This window comes from Hyperoodon ampullatus (assembly GCF_949752795.1).
Source record: "Hyperoodon ampullatus genome assembly, chromosome: 14".
NCBI lineage: Eukaryota > Metazoa > Chordata > Mammalia > Artiodactyla > Ziphiidae > Hyperoodon > Hyperoodon ampullatus.
In genome coordinates, this window is record NC_136927.1 from 58,496,254 (window position 1) to 58,512,545 (window position 16,292).

Here is a 16,292-nt window from a genome sequence, read left to right on the forward strand (position 1 = left end):
CTAGGTCAACGCAAATAAACAAAGTAATGCACTCTTTCTTGCACACACTCCTCTCCACTATCTGGGCAGATTCTGGGTCTCAGAGGTCTGAGAGGACCTGCTGCACATGACGCAGATGGAGGAAGGGGGCGGTGTGTATCTTACCCACCAGACTAATGGCCACTCCTCTGTCCCCAGGATGCTGGCGGGCTGGATGCTAGGAAGGAGGTGGCTTTCCAAGCTTTCACTTAAAAAATTGCTTATAGGGATTTCCCTGGTGGCCCAGTGGCGAAGACTCCCGAGTTCCCAATGCGGGGCAGGGAAGCCTGGTTTCGATCCCTGGTCAGGGAACTAGATCCCACATGCCATGACTAAGAGTTCGCATGCCCCAGCTAAAGACCCCCACATGCCGCAACGGAAAGATCCCGCATGCCGCAACTAAGACCCGGTGCAGCCAAATAAATAAATAAATACATATTTTTAAAAAATGTTTATAGGACATGCAAAAATACTAAACACTAGAGGGAGAAGGCCCCCCGCTCTGGCCTGGGACATCCCCAACTGGTGAGGCAGTGTCGGACCACGGAGAGCCGCGCCTGCGCACTACAGACTCCGAAGCCAGGGCGACCTCAGGGAGGTGGGCGGGGCTGCCCGGGCATCCGGGTCCCTCACCCCGCCCCCGCTGCATGAATGAGAGGCCTGGCGCCCGCCCCTCCCCCTCCGGGCCCGCCCCTCGCCGGGGCGCCGCGGGCAGTCTGCCGCTGCCACCTCAGCCGCGCTCGGTGCCGACTGACGCCCGCCGCTCACCGCCCGGAGCTGACGGTCCCACCACGCTCGCCGCCGCCGCTGCCGGCACGACAGAGTAAGTGAGCAAGCGACGGCCGTCGCCCCGTGTTTGGGGCTTAACGGACGGGGCAGGTCCGGGTTCGGGGTGCTGAGGACACCGTGGGGCCCGCGCCAGCCTCCCCCACTTACACTCCCGGCGCCTCGGCCGGGAGCTGGGAGGGATGGGACAGCGGCCCCAGGCCGGGAGGGGTGCGCAGGAGGGTCCACCCTGAGCCGGAGGGTGAGTCCCGCACAAAGGGAGGCGCGGGGCTGTCACTGGGAGGTCACAGAGGGAATGTTCGCGGAGCCCAGAGCGCTCCGCTACCCCGTGCCGGGCGTCGGGTCCCCGGGCGTGGGAGGCGGCTGGGATGAGCAGGGAGGCAAGGACGAGGATGGCGAGGACGTCTGCCTCTCTGTTGGCGATGGGAATGCGCCTTGGGGGGCGCGGCGTGGCAGTGTTTTCCTGGTCCCCGTCTGCTCCTCCCCTTTCTTTGTGGCGTCTGTCCTGTGCCCGTTTGTCACTGTGTGTAAGCTATGGTCGGGGGTGAGACCTATCGCCTCTGCTTACTCGTTAATGAAAGTCAGGAGCTGGCCTCATCTCACATCTGTGAGTGGGGGGCGTGTGTGCTTCCACAGGCCGGAGAATTAAGGAGACTCTTTTGTTTCCGGAGACCTAATGGTGTGTGTGTCCCCTCCAAAATGAGAGAATCGGAGGTCATTTAAAGGGGTATGAGGAAAAGAGACATATTACTTCATTGGATCTTCACCCAGTTCTGCCTCTGACATTCTTTCAAACAGCATTTCTTTGTTTCGTTCTGTAAAACCAGTGGGTTTTGTTAATTGAAGATATATGTCTATATCCTCAATACATCTGTATATCCAGAACACTTGGTTTTGGGGGTTTAGTTAATGGTCATATACTCTTATGTATGTACATGAGAATACTCTAGTACATATAGAACACTGCTTTTTAGTTAATTGGTAATATGTCTGTATATTGATATGCACATAAACAGAAATACTCTGGTATCTCTAGGACACTGTTTTCTCAGCTCCTCAGTACAGGCAGATTTTGTTTCCTCCTGCCTCCCTGTGTAATAAGAAGGTGGTCCAGCAGGTTCTCTCCACCTCCTTGCTTTTTTTCCCCTTAATGCTTTGGCAAAGGGCTTTATAGCATATTACCCTGGCATGCGCCCTTGCTTTGATCTGAATTTTCCCTGTGTTCTGTTGTCTGGTTGTGCAGCCCAGCTCAATGGCTCCTCTTACAGGACTGCTGGAAAACAGATCACCTTTTATCGTCGTCATCCCCAGAGAGAGGAGGAAGCTCTGCAGGTTCCCACAGACTTTGGCTCTGTGGGACTGACTGCCTGACTTTGTTGTCTTGGTGAAGTTGTGAGGAGTCACAGTTGATGTGGACCAATTAAAAAGAAGCAACTGTAATAGCACCAGCTATTCCTTGCTGTTTCTCTTGGACCTTTTTCTCTTTTAAACCAGATTTTATAAGTTTTAGAAGACAGTTGCATTTTCAGTTTCTTTTTTACACTTATAATTTTGCAGAGTGACAGGAAATTAGCTAAACTCTGTTACTGTAAGAAACATACTTCCAAAATATTTTTTTCTTATGATCTTTTGATTCAAAATAGCAACAGTAAAAAAAATTAAGGGGAGCTTATTAGAGGATATGAATAGTTGAATTGATTCAGTTTTAAGATTCTCTTTAAGATTATTTTTTAATCACATATATTTTAATTCCTGGTAGTTTTCAGTGCAAAATGAAAGCTAAACTAAGCAGTCTTCCATAGCATCTGTTTATGTATATTCCATCTGTTAAAAACATTTGCTTTTAATTTGAAGGGGAAATTTTCCATTTGGTTGGAACGGGATCCATTATTCTTGGTAAAAATCTTACCTTATGTTAACATGATCAAATTCTTTTTTTGTAAAAGTAAAAATTAATAAAAGTTGATTTTTCAATTTGGAGAAGTTTTGGTTTTATGATGTAAGATTTAAGTAAAATTTTAATGTAAATGAATTTAACTCAAAATAAGCTAACTTAAAAATGAGGGCTTCATTAACTACATTAAGTAGTGTCACTAATATTGAAGCAACCCCAATAACTTATGAACTGCCTGCATAAATTTTTGGTTTTCTTTTTTTTAGAAATCCCCTTAAAACAAATCATAAGGGGAAGTCGTAGATAAACAGAGTAGTGTAACCGGAATTATCACTGAAATAGGCTTGCATAGTGCCACAGTATTGTGGAACTTTAATTTTTCAAGAGCGACTTAGCTATTGTTTGTATCAACAAAGGAAACTAAAAACATCCTGGCCTTGTTATTCAGCATTCTGTTAATCAAAATCTTTACCAACCCACAGTTTAGCATTTTTGTAGTATGATGACTGAAGAAAAATTCCAAAGTAATATCTATATTGTCAAAATAGGTTACATTATTTTAAATGCTGTTTTAGTAATAGATATAATCTTTATATTCATTAGAAATATTAATTTTGTTATGTTAGTGATGGTAATAGTATATATGATGACACTTTGTTACCTAAACTGGGATACATTATCCTCCCAGCATTTTCTATCAGTAATTGTTTTCCGGGAATTCCCTTGATGGTCCAATGGTTAGGACTCCGCACTTGCACTGCAGGGGGCACAGTTTCGATCCCTGGTTGGAGAACTAAGATTCTGCATGCAGCGCGGCCAAAAAATAATAATAATAATGTTTCCTGTTTCAAATGGCAGTTTATTCTAAAATCAGTAATAAAGTAATGTCATTATAATGTATTAGCAGTTTAAACTATATGAAATTGCCATTTTTAGATTGGGGAGTAGTCAAAAATCAGTGGTTTCATATGGTTCAATCACTTTGAACTCTTAGCAGTTCTTTCTGGTATTTACCTTTATATTTATTTCATTTTTAATGTTTAAACTGCTATTCCTTGATTTTCCACCTTTGGATATTATCTATGGAGTTTTATTTTGGAAGTTGAGGACTTAGTTGTCCCACACAACCATCCTTCCATCCCCTACTCATACCTATACTTTACAGTTTCCAGTCAAGTCAGTATTCAGTATTTATATGACTGTGACAATGTACCTATAATTCACAGATGAGCCATGTAGGTGAGCCATGTAGGATACGTATTACGTTTTCTTTCTTGTACAACTTTTGTTTCTACTGAGTTAAACAACTGCCACTTTTGTTTGTTTGTTTTTCATTTGCCTAGTTTTCTTTTTACCAGTCACAAAGTTATCCTCAAATTCTATGACAGAACCTATCATCTTTCAGTATTTTCAGGTAATCTGTTTCATTTCTTTTTCCTAGCTGTTATATAGGACTTCCCTTTTTATCATCTTGTGAATTCTCTTTGCTTTCCTCCTATGTTGGATCCTTGATTTCCTGGATCCTGTGTCTTCCTTATTCTTTAGTAGCTTCCTGAGAAAGGGCATCTACAAACTCCGAAATTCATTCCTGAATTCAGAAGTTGCATATGTGAAAATGTCCTCATTTTACCGTCACACTTGAATGGTGGTTTCACTGGATATTGAATTCTAGATCAAAAATTATTGTCCCTCTTTTGAAGTCTTCTAGTGTTACTATTGAGAAGTGCAATGCCATTCTAATCCCCATTTCCCTTTTTCCTCCCACTCTGGGAGACTTTAGGATCTTCTGTTTATCCCTGGTGTTCTGACATTTCATGGTGTTCCTCGAAACATCTTTTTCTTTCCTTTTGCTCGTAAGGGCAGATAATATTTTCTCCAAATACCTATATATATGTACACACAGACGTACACACCATCTCACCCAATATGCTATTCTTTATGGTGTTGACATGCCTCCATCAAGAGATGTGGTCTTTGTTTCCTCTCCTTGAACCTGTGCAGGCATAAATGCTTCCCAGGATGTTTTGGGTCTTGAGCCAACATCATGGTTTAGGAGTACAGCTGGATGATCAAAAGCTACCACCTTGAGGGGGTGTTTTAATTTTTGTTTTTTACTTTTAAATGGAATCATCAGTTTACTTTTAACTGGAAGTATCAGTTAACACCAGAGAAAGTTTCTTCCAGCATTGAAATGTAATCACCTCTGGAATCTACACAACCATCAGTTACATTTTTTAAAAATCTACTTTAGGAAGTGACAGAACCATTTATGACCAAAAAGAAACAATCTGTAAGCTTCATGGTTAAATATGTCATGACTAAAGACAAATACATTATTGGCAAGAATTTCTGTGATAAGAAGATGGAGGCAAATGGAGTTACATAGACCATGGCTTGTTTGGACATTGTCAGTGACTTAGTGTTTATCTCATGGAAACACATTTTTAAATATTTTTTTACCCATGAATTTTTTTCTATTTACAGCTGCTTTATTCCTCATCTAGCTTCCGCATAGGTACATGTAAGTGGTTGAATATTTCTAGAGAACTTCAGATTCATGACCAAAAATCTGTAGTAGACTCTCATCACTGCCCCAAAAAACTACCAGATTCTTAATAAGATCTTTTTGCCTATAATTATTTAATGTCTCCCCAGTCTTTAAACTCATGAGCAGCCGACCCCTCCCCATCCCGGTAAGCAGGCCGCATACTTCACTGAGGGTTTAGAAGTTATCAGACAGATACCCCTCATCCTCCCTTCACCAAATCTATAAATCCACCTTCCTTAGGATCCCTGTTTTCTTGCTGTCAGAGGCCAACTTGCCTCCCCACCATATTCCGCCTCATAGCTAGTCAAGAACTTGACTTCTGCATTTGTGCCCTCTATCACATCCTCAACAACTTTCTAGGGCACCACCCATGTCAGCATACATACATGCTCTGATATTGCCCATCTTTAAAAACAGAACAAAAAATTATAACAAAACAACTTTCCCCTAACCTTATATCCATCCCCTTCTGTTTACCTTCATGGTTAAATGTTTCAAAAGAGTAGTCTACATTTCCTCCCTATCTCTTCTGTACAATGTATCACTGTCTGAAATTCTGTTGTTGACTGAATATTTTTGTCTCTTGCCTGCGCCCCGCACTGGAAAGTCGGCTCCAGGAAAGCAGGGAACTGATCTATCCTGTTTACCACTATGTTCCTAGGACAGCAATTGACACAAGTACCTCAATATATGGGCAAAAAAGGCATAACTGACATTTTTAACCTGGTAGAATAGCTCTTTTTAAAAATTTCTAACAAGCAAATCAATTTTCATTTATTTTTTAAATTATTCTCTACTTTTAGCTACACTTGAAAACTGAAAAATTATAAAGACTGTATTAATGATTGAATTTTACCTATGTTACATTACATTTCATTCTTTCACAAGTATAATTTAACATTGGCAGTCTTGCACCTGGATTCTGCAGTCAGACTGATTGGAGTTGAATTCTAGCTCTTTCACTTTTTGCCATGTGACCTTGGGCATGTTTCCTAACCTCTCTGTTTCCTCATCTGCAAGGTGGAAATAAGAATAGCACCCACCTCATATGTTGGTTGTGTGTGTCAAATTAGATAACACGTAAAATGCTAAACTCAGTACTTGGCATGGCACTTAACGCAATGAAAAATAATTATAGGTATTGTTTGTATACCCTTCTCTGGTTTCTAATATTTGATCTGACTTGGTCACTGTAATATTTTTGTTTGAAGTACTTATATCTCCTAGAGTATATTGGCTATGAATGTGACTCTCCTGTTTTTAGTTTTGTGGGCTTTTTCTGATTCCTTGCCTCTCTATTCCCCATATTACCCCACATGATAGATGATCTGCAGTTGACAGATGAGCACCCTATAGCACTTCCCAGCAGTTTGGTCATTTGAAAAATCGTTTTGGTCACTTGTTAAAATATTTTTATTTCAAGCCAAGTTCTGTTCTTTGTTTATTTGGCCTGCCCAGAGGTAAGGCTCCTTCCGCATGTTAATTCATGTTATTCCTCATTAAGTTTTCTTATTTCTGGAAATGGAACTTTTAAAACACCCAGTATATCATCAACATTTTTTTAAAGTAGCCATAAGATACTGTTCTTTTCACTTACTAGCTAGCTGGGAAGATAAATATATGTAGCAATACAAAATCCATTCTAAGGGCCACATTGAGGAATAAAGACAGGCTCTGTAGAAGTTCAAAGTAGGGAGAGTTGTGTCCAGCCAGCCTTAAGGGATTCTTAAAAGTTTTCTGCGTGTTAAATTATCTATACCCCTTATTATCTGTCTTGATTTTTAATTTTAGAAATTGTTTCTTAAAGTAATTGACTTAGCAGTTACTCTGCCCCTTTCTTTTCTTATCTGGGTAGGCAGTGGAGACTCCTCCAATTATCTGAGCATTTCAGACATCAGAGTGTAGTGTTGGGTAAATTTAGGATTCAAAAAGAATGCCAGATGGTTTGAAAAGAATTGTGAGCACTCCAACTAGTGCAGTCCGTTGAAAGCCAGCTGGCTGAGCCTTGTCTGCTGCGGAGGTGGGAATCAGACACTTTCTTCCACGCCAGCTGGCCTAGGAACAACTGACCAGTGGCCTTACTTTTGGTTGGCCATGCCTGGGAAAGCCAGCCTGGGCCCTGCACCCGACGTAAGGACAGTATGACACCAGACAATTGCTCTGCACCTCCATGGTGCTTGAGTTGGAACAAGCCTGAATGGCAAGGAAAGGAAGCTACTTTTTAGATAGCATTACAAGTGAACCTCATGTTAAGTTGTGAGTTTGCTCTGAAAAAGTGTAATGCAACTTGAATTTTTATGGATTCAATGCTGTTAGGTGTATTAGTGTTGCTTACTACTATAGTAACTATAGTGAATGTTTTTATATTATAAATAACTTCCAGTTTACCTGCTTTCAGTTGTTCTTGTTTTCATTTATTGATGTTTCTTGAAGTGAGGTTTCCCTCTTCTTTTCATTTTCTTCTTCTTCTAAAGTTTTAGTCATTTGGATTAGTACAAATTTTCATCTTGTCATAAAGCTTGGTCCTATAAACCATAGGCCTCTGTAGAACATTAATTATGTGTGTTGTCTTAAAATCTGTGTCTCATTTTGTCTGTTATTTATGTTTTCCTAACTAGACGGGTGTTTGTATCAGATACAGTTCTTCTTTAGCAAACTTAATGTCATAATGTTTAACTGAGAACAAAAGAAGTACAAATATGGCACTGCAAGTATAATGAGCATTCAGTTCATTTGATGACAGTGTTAATAACTTCACCAATAGTCTATCAGTATGCTTTATGTTATCTTAAAATATTTTTTTATTTGGAGATTGAATGGTGCTGCAATACCTGTCTGTTAACTTCATCTAGGCAAACCAAAAAATTATAAATTACCTGTGTCTCTTTATTGTTCTCTCCCAATTCTGAGCATGAAAAACTTTGCTCAGTGGTATAAACTTGAAATATCCAAATAGGCTCTTCATTTTGGACTAAAAGAAAGAGTTGGGCAAATAATGAAACACTGAAGTATGAGCTAATATAGTTTATGGAAAATTGGTGGGAAGGTAAATCAAAGGTGTTGGCTTTCATTCTTTTCCTTTAGTGCAAAAGAAATTGCAAAACTTCTTCAGAGATATGTTGGAAATCTCATGCCTTGCTATAATTAAATAAAAATTTTTACTTAAACTTATTCATTGTCCCTGTAAACAGTCCAGGGGAAATTTTGTGGTAGTGAGAAAGATTTTTTTTTGTATCATAGAACAGTGTATCAATAGCCAGGGAAAATATTGTACCCTGAAAATCATCTTTCACATTAGCTAACCTATAGTAAAAACCTTTTATGTCAGTATCTTTAAATGCACTGCTTATTTACTCCTTACAGCAACCCTCAAAGGGTTATTTATGGATGATAAAACAAATGGTCAAAGAAGTAACTTGTTCAGGTTCACAAGGTCAGGAGCCAGGTTTAGAACCCAGGCCCTCATTCTCCAACCCACCAAGTGTCTCAGTTGATATTGTCAACTTTCACAAGCTCTTTACTATTCAGATGCTATCCTGCAATGGCACTTTTGGAAGACTTTTTTTTTTAGGCTGCACCAAGCAGCTTATGGGATCTTAGTTCCCCGACCAGGATTGAACCTGGGCCACGGCAGTGAAAGCGCCGAGTCCACTGGACTGCCAGGGAGTTTCCTGGAACACTATTGATAAAGGAAATTGAGACCTTTGCAGAAAATGGGTAGAGAATAAGGAGAGATTTGGGGAGCATATATATTTTTTATTTCTTCTGATATTCTTGAAGTAATTAACCATTGCTGAACCACTGCAGTAAATAAAAGTGAGATAAATAAAAATGACTTGTTAGAATGGGGCAAAGGGGCTGTGTAGTTTTCTAGCTTTGCTGTAACAAATTACCACATAATTGATGGCCTGAAGTAGAAATTTATTCTCTCACAGTTCTGGAGGCCAGAAGTCTGAAATCAGAGTGTCAGCAGAGCTGCTGCACTCCCTCCAAAAACTAGGAGACAATCCTTCCTTGCTCCCTCCAGCTTTTGGTGGCTCCACACATTCCTTGGCTTTTGGCTGTATAACTCCAGTCTCTGGTTCCATGTTCACATGGTCTTCTCTTCTTTCCCGCTCTTATAAAGACACTGTCATTGGGTTTAGGGTCCACCTGGATAATCCAAAGCTCACAGCACTCAGTTCAAAATGCAGCTGTGAATTCTGTTTTCTGTGTTTTAGTTTTCTCTGTTTCAGTTCACTACCACCATCTATTTAGAACTCCAGAATTATATAAAAGCATGACACAGTTCTGAGGAGAGGAAACACACAGTTGCATTCCTAAAAGTTTTTTTTAATGTATCCTGTAAAACTGCTTGTTCTTTGCCATGGGTTTTCAGTAGTATAAGCTACCTCAGGAATAAAACTTTATATTTCATAGCTGTCTGACTGTCTTAATCTGTTCTGGCTACTATAACAAAATACCATAGCCTGGGTATCTTACAAACAGAAATTTCTCATAGTTCTGGAGGCTGGGAAATCCAAAATCAGGGTGGCAGCAGGTTCAGTGTCTGGGGAGGGCCGACTTGCTGGTGCATAGCCGGTACTTCTCACTGTCTTTTTCTATGTCCTGCCATGGTGGAAGGGGTGAGGAAGCTATCTGGGGTCCCTTTTTTTTTTTTTTTTTGCAGTACGTGGGCGTCTCACTGCTGTGGCCTCTCCCGTTGTGGAGCACAGGCTCTGGACGCGCAGGCTCAGCGGCCATGGCCCACGGGCCCAGCTGCTCCGTGGCACGTGGGATCCTCCCGGACCGGGGCACGAACCCGTGTCCCCTGCATCAGCAGGCGGACTCTCAACCACTGCGCCACCAGGGAAGCCCTGGGGTCCTTTTTATTGGGGCCCCTTGTATAAGGGTACTAATCCCATTCATGAGGGTGACACCCTCATCACTTAATCACTTCTAGATACCATCACATTGGGGATTTGGTTTCAGTATGTGAATTTGGGGAGGACGTGTCATATAGCATAGTCGATAGCACTAACCATATGAAAAGGGAAAATTTATGTTTTCCATATAACTCATTCGATTTCTAAATAAGCAACTACCACGTAAATTTTTTTCATTGATCCATTTATTTTCTACCCAAGATTAATATTACTTAATAGATTTACCTGTACGGTTTTTCAGGGTTCTCTGCTAGTGAGATTCTTCTTTTTAATTTTTTTTATTATAGGAAATTGTAAATACACTCAAAAGTAGAGAAATAGTACAACATACACCCACATGCCCATCACTCAGATTCTACTGTTATCAAGATTTTGCCACATTTGTTTCATTTATCCTTTTTTCTTTTACCTTCTTTGCTGAGGTACTTTAAAGCAAATCCGAGACATTTTTGTACATGTTTCCTGACATACTTCTATATGCATCTTTTAAAAATAAGGATGTTGTCTTACAGAACCAAAATGCTATTCTCATACCTAATAAAATTAACACTTACTCCTTGGTATCATCTAATAACTAGACCCTATTCACGTTTGCCCAGTTGTCTCAAGGATATCTTTTTCAGAGATGGCTTGTTCACACCAGGATTCAAAGTCCACAGATCACATTTGGTCATTTTGTCTCTCATGCCTATTTTGATCTAGGGTAGTTCCTCCTCCCTCCCTCTCTCTCCACTTTTTTTTGTGTGTCGTGGACTAGTTACAGGAACCAGGTCAGTTGTCCTGTGGAACTTCTCGCATTTGGGATTTGTTCACTTAAATCGCAGTGTCAGTTTGTTGCTCTGTTCCCTGTATTTCCTACAAATGGAAGTTAGCTCTAGAGGCTTGATTAAAACAGATTGAAGTTTTTTGGCAAGAAATGCTTAGGAGATGCTTAATATTGCATCACATCCAGAGGCCTGCTGTGTCTGGCTACCCTACTTCTAGTGATGTTAAAAGACCCCATTGATGATCATGTCAGAGTTCTTTCTGGCAAAATGGTGATTTTCTAATCCTGTCCTGTCTTCCACATTTATTAGCAGGAGTTCTGTAAAGAAGACCTTTATCTCATCAACTAAGACTGTTTGGGGTTACTCTGAAATACATTTTGTATGAGAGACTGCCAAGTAATCTTACACTGTTATGCTCTTGATAAAAGATAATGAGTTTGAATCAGAATAAAAGGAATTGTGTTAATCTTTTGTTTTAATGAGTGTTACAAGAAATTGAGTACTGTAGTAAAATGTGAATGATTGTTTTCCTTTTACAATTGAGAATGTACACTCTAATTGCTCTGAAAGTTAAAGGTAGAGGTAAATGAAAGTCTTTTATAAATTAGAATCAAGCATTGGAGAGGAAAGAGTACTAACTAGATTAGAATTTAAAAATTGGAAGGGAATATAGCCAATTTTTTGTAATAACTATAAATGGAATGTAACCTTTAAAAATTATGAATCGGGACTTCCCTGTTGGTCCAGTGATTAAGAATCCACCTTCCAATTCAGGGGATGTGAGTTCGATCCCTGGTCAGGGAACTAAGATCCCGCATGCCACAGGGCAACTAAGCCCACGCGCCCTGGAGCCCACGTGCCACAGCTAGAGAGCCTGTATGCTGTAGCTACTGAGCGTGCACACTCTGGAGCCCATACGCCACAACTAGAGAGCCCACATGCCACAGTTACTGAGCCCACGTGCTCTGGAGCCTATGAGCCAAAACTAGAGAGGCTGTACACCACAGTTACTGAGCCCACGTGCTCTGGAGCCAATGTGCCATAACTAGAGAGAAGCCCACGCACCACAATGAAAGATCCTGCATGCTGCAACGAAGTTCTCGCATGCTGCAACTAAGACTCAATGCAGCCAAATAAATAAATAAACATTTTTAAAAATTAAAAAAATAAAAATTATGAATCACTATATTGTATACCTGTAACATACAATATTGTACACCAACTATACTTCAATTTTTTAATTAATTAATTAATTTTTAAAAATTGGGAGATTTCCAGAGTCAGTATGACCCAGCCCCTGAATGTCTAATCCATTCACTCTTCTTAGAGTGGGCTTTTCACATATGTATATCCCTAACATATTGTCAGTATTTTTGTGAAATTGTGTGTAGACTAAAGAAATCAAGGTTATGTATTATAGAATTAATTATTAAATATTTTAAAAGGCAGGGAGAATTCTTCACTGAATATCATTCTTTTACTTTAAATTGTACTTTATGGGAAAAAAATCCTTTGATCACCATTTCTCATAATACCTCTTGTTTAACCTCATGTCTTCACATTCTTATTCAGTAAAATTACTGAATAAAGTAATGTGAATATAAAGCCCTACTTATTTTTCCTGCTCCATTTTATCTTAAGCCTGTTGTTTTTATTCATCTCCTGAATCTGTGTATTCTGGGGAAAGTAACCTTGATATCAAATGAAAGTTAAACAGGTCAGTGTTCTTAGCTTAGTGACCATCTCTAGAGAGCCTCTAATTGTATTTGAGAAAACCATTAAACATATGTGCTATTATGGTTTCTCCATAGGCAAAATCTTGCTCTGATTATGCTGTTAATTTTAAAATAATAATACTGTGGGTCTTTTCTGAAAGATAAAGAATGCCTTTATAAAGGAATGCCTCAAAAGACCATAGATAAGATCAATATACTTATTTTTAGTCAGTTAAGCTGATTATTCCTTATCAGGACTCTAAAATGGTTTTAGTGCTGAAAACTATGTTTTCCTACCTATTGGATTAAAACAGATGCTTGTGGAACACCTACTCTATGCAAGTCATTATGCTAGGTGCTGAGTAGTAGGGTTCATTTCACTACTCAGATAAAGAAGATAGGAAGTACCTACTTCTTCCACACCCATTTATGATAAAAACTCTCCAGAAAGTGGGCGTAGAGGGAACCTACCTCAGCATAATAAAGGCCACATATAACAAACCCACGGCTAACATCATTCTCAACAGTGAAAAGCTGAAGGCATTCCCTCTAGGATAGGGAACAAGACAAGGACACTCACTGTCACCACTTTATTTATTTATTTATTTATTTATTTATTTATTTATTTATTTATGGCTGTGTCGGGTCTTAGTTGCTGCACATGGGATCTTTCATTGCGGCACGTGGGCTTTTCTCTAGTTGTGATGTACGGACTCCAGAGTGCACCAGCTCAGTAGTTGTGGCATGTGGGCTTCTCTAGTTGTGGTGCATGGGCTCTGTAATTGTGGCACTCAGGCTCTCTAGTTGTGGCACAGGGGCTCAGTTACAGCACGTGGACTTAGTTGCCCCGTGGCATGTGGGCAGGGAGTAGTAGTTCCCTGGCCAGGGATCAAACCCGTGTCCCCTGCATTGGAAGGCAGATTATTAACCACTGGACCACCAGGGAAGTCCCCACTGTCGCCACTTTTATTCAACATAGTTTTGGAAGTCCTAGCCACAGTCATCAGAGAATAAAAAGAAATAAAAAGAATCCACATTAGAAAGGAAGGAGTAAAACTGCCACTGTTTGCAGATGGCATGATACTATACATAGAAAATCCTATAAGATGCTACCAGAAAACTACTAGAGCTCATCAATGAATTTGGTGAAGCTGCAGGATACAAAATTAATACACAGAAATCTCTTGTATTCCTATACACTAACAACAAAAGATCAGAAAGAGAAATTAAGGAAACAATCCCACTTCCCATCATATCAAAAAGGATAAAACACCTAGGAATAAACCTACCTAAGGAGACAAAAGACCTGTACTCTGAAAACTATAAGACGATGATGAAAGAAGCTGAAGATGACACAAACAGATGGAAAGATATACCATGTTCTTTGATTGGAAGAATCAATATTGTCAAAATGACTGTACTACCCAAAGCAATCTACAGATTCACTGCAATACCTGTCAAATTACCAATGGCATTTTTTACAGAACTAGAACAAAAAATCGTTTAATTTGTATGGAAGCACAAAAGACCTCGAACAGCCAAAGCAATCCTGAGAAAGAACAGTGTAGCTGGAGGAATCACACTCCCTGACTTTAGACTATACTACAAAGCTACAGTCATCAAAACACTATGGTACTGATGCAAGGACAGAAATACAGATCAATGGAACAGGATAGAGAGCCCAGAAATAAACCCATGTGCCTATGGTCACTTAATCTACAACAAAGAAGGCAAGAATATACAATGGAGAAAAGACAGTCTCTTCAATAAGTGATGCTGGGAAAACTGTACAGCTACATGTAAAAGAATGAAATTAGAACATTCCCTAACACCATACACAAAAATAAACTCAAAATGGATTAAAGACCTATGTGTAAGGCTGGACACTATAAAACTCTTAGAGGAAAACATAGGCAGAATACTCTTTGACATAAATGGCAGCAACGTCTTCTTTCACCCACCTCCTAGAGTAATGAAAGTAAAAACAAAAATAAACAAATGGGACCAGTTAAACTTAAAAGCTTTTGCACAGCAAAGGAAACCATAAACAAAATGAAAAGACAGTTCACAGAATGGGAGAAAATATTTGTAAAGTGATCAACAAGGGATTAATCTCCAGAATATACAAACAGCTCATGCAGCTCTATATCAAATAAACAAACAACCCAGTCAAAAAATGGGCAGAAGATCTCAACAGACATTTCTCCAAAGAAGACATACAAAAGCCAAAAAGCACATGAAAAGATGCTCAACACCATTAATTATCAGAGAAATGCAAATCAAAACTACAATGAGGTATCACCTCACACCAGTCAGAATGGCCATCATCAAAAAGTCTACAAACAAATGCTGGAGAGGGTGTGGCAAAAAGACAACCCTCCTCCACTGTTGGTAGCGATATAAATTGGTACAACCACTATGGGTAACAGTATGGAGGTTCCTTAAAAAGCTAAAGACAGAACTACGGTATGATCCAGCAATCCCATTCCTGGGCATGTATCTGGAGAAAACCATAATTTGAAAAGATACATGCACCCCAGTATTCATTGCAGCACTAAATACAATAGCCAAGACATGGAAGCAACCTAAATGTCCATCTACAGAGGAATGGATAAAGAAGATGTAGTACATATATACAGTGGAATATTACTCAACCATTAAAAAAAGAATGAAATAATGCCATTTGCAGCAACATGGATGGACCTAGAGATTATCATACTAAGTGAAGTAAGTCAGACATAGAAAGACAAATATATGATATCACTTATATGTGGAATCTAATTTTTTTAAATGACACAAATGAACTTATTTACAAAACAGGAACAGACTTACTGATATCAAAAACAAATTTATGGTTAGCAAAGGGAAAAAGGTGGGTTGGGGAGAGGAGGGATAAATCAGGAGTTTGGGATTAATATACATGCACTACTATATATGATAGATAACTAACAAGGACCTACTGTATAGCACAGGGAACTCTACTCAATATTCTGTGATAACCTTTATGAGAAAAAAAATCTAAAAAAGAATGAATATATGTATAACTGAATCACTTTGCTGTACACCTGAAACTAACACAACATTGTAAATCAACTACACTCCAATAAATTTTTTTTTAACTACAAAAAAAAAAAGTACATCTTTTTTTCAAAGAACCCTCTGGGAGTATGTGTTTCAACTGTGTTGACTTCTTGCCCTCATTTAATGTAGCCAGAAGCCCCTGGGCTTGTACTGTACCATGAAGCCTTTGTCCGGTTCCCCTGTTTTTAAGTGTTGTATGGGCTAGAAAGAGCCCAAGGATTAGTGGGGTTGAAGCTCTGCTCTTTATTTTTTTTATTTAATTTTTATTTTATATTGGAGTATAGTTGATTTACAATGTTGTGTTAGTTTCAGGTATACAGAAAGTGATTCAGTTATATATATACATATATCCATTCTTTTTCAGATTCTTTTCCTATATAGATTATTACAGAATGTTGAGTACAGTTCCCTGTGCTACACAATAGGTCCTTGTTGATTAGAAGCTCTGCTGTTCAGAGGCCACAAAGCTTGTATATTCTCCTTTCTTATCTTATGCCAGAAACAAGGGTGGTTTTTGTCTATTTAGGAATATTGCAGTTATTTCATCCAGTATGCTGC

At 39.5% G+C, this 16,292-nt stretch overlaps 1 long non-coding RNA gene across 1 annotated transcript in view; it reads left to right on the forward strand.

Annotated features, from left to right (window-relative positions):
* Nucleotides 1-774: 774 nt before the first annotated feature.
* The window catches only part of LOC307062757, a 34,156-nt gene continuing 18,638 nt past the window's right edge, over nt 775-16,292 (forward strand). Inside the window, exon 1 of the long non-coding RNA XR_013811222.1 lies at nt 775-841. This is a non-coding gene — a long non-coding RNA (uncharacterized lncRNA). The remainder of the gene's footprint in view (nt 842-16,292) is intronic.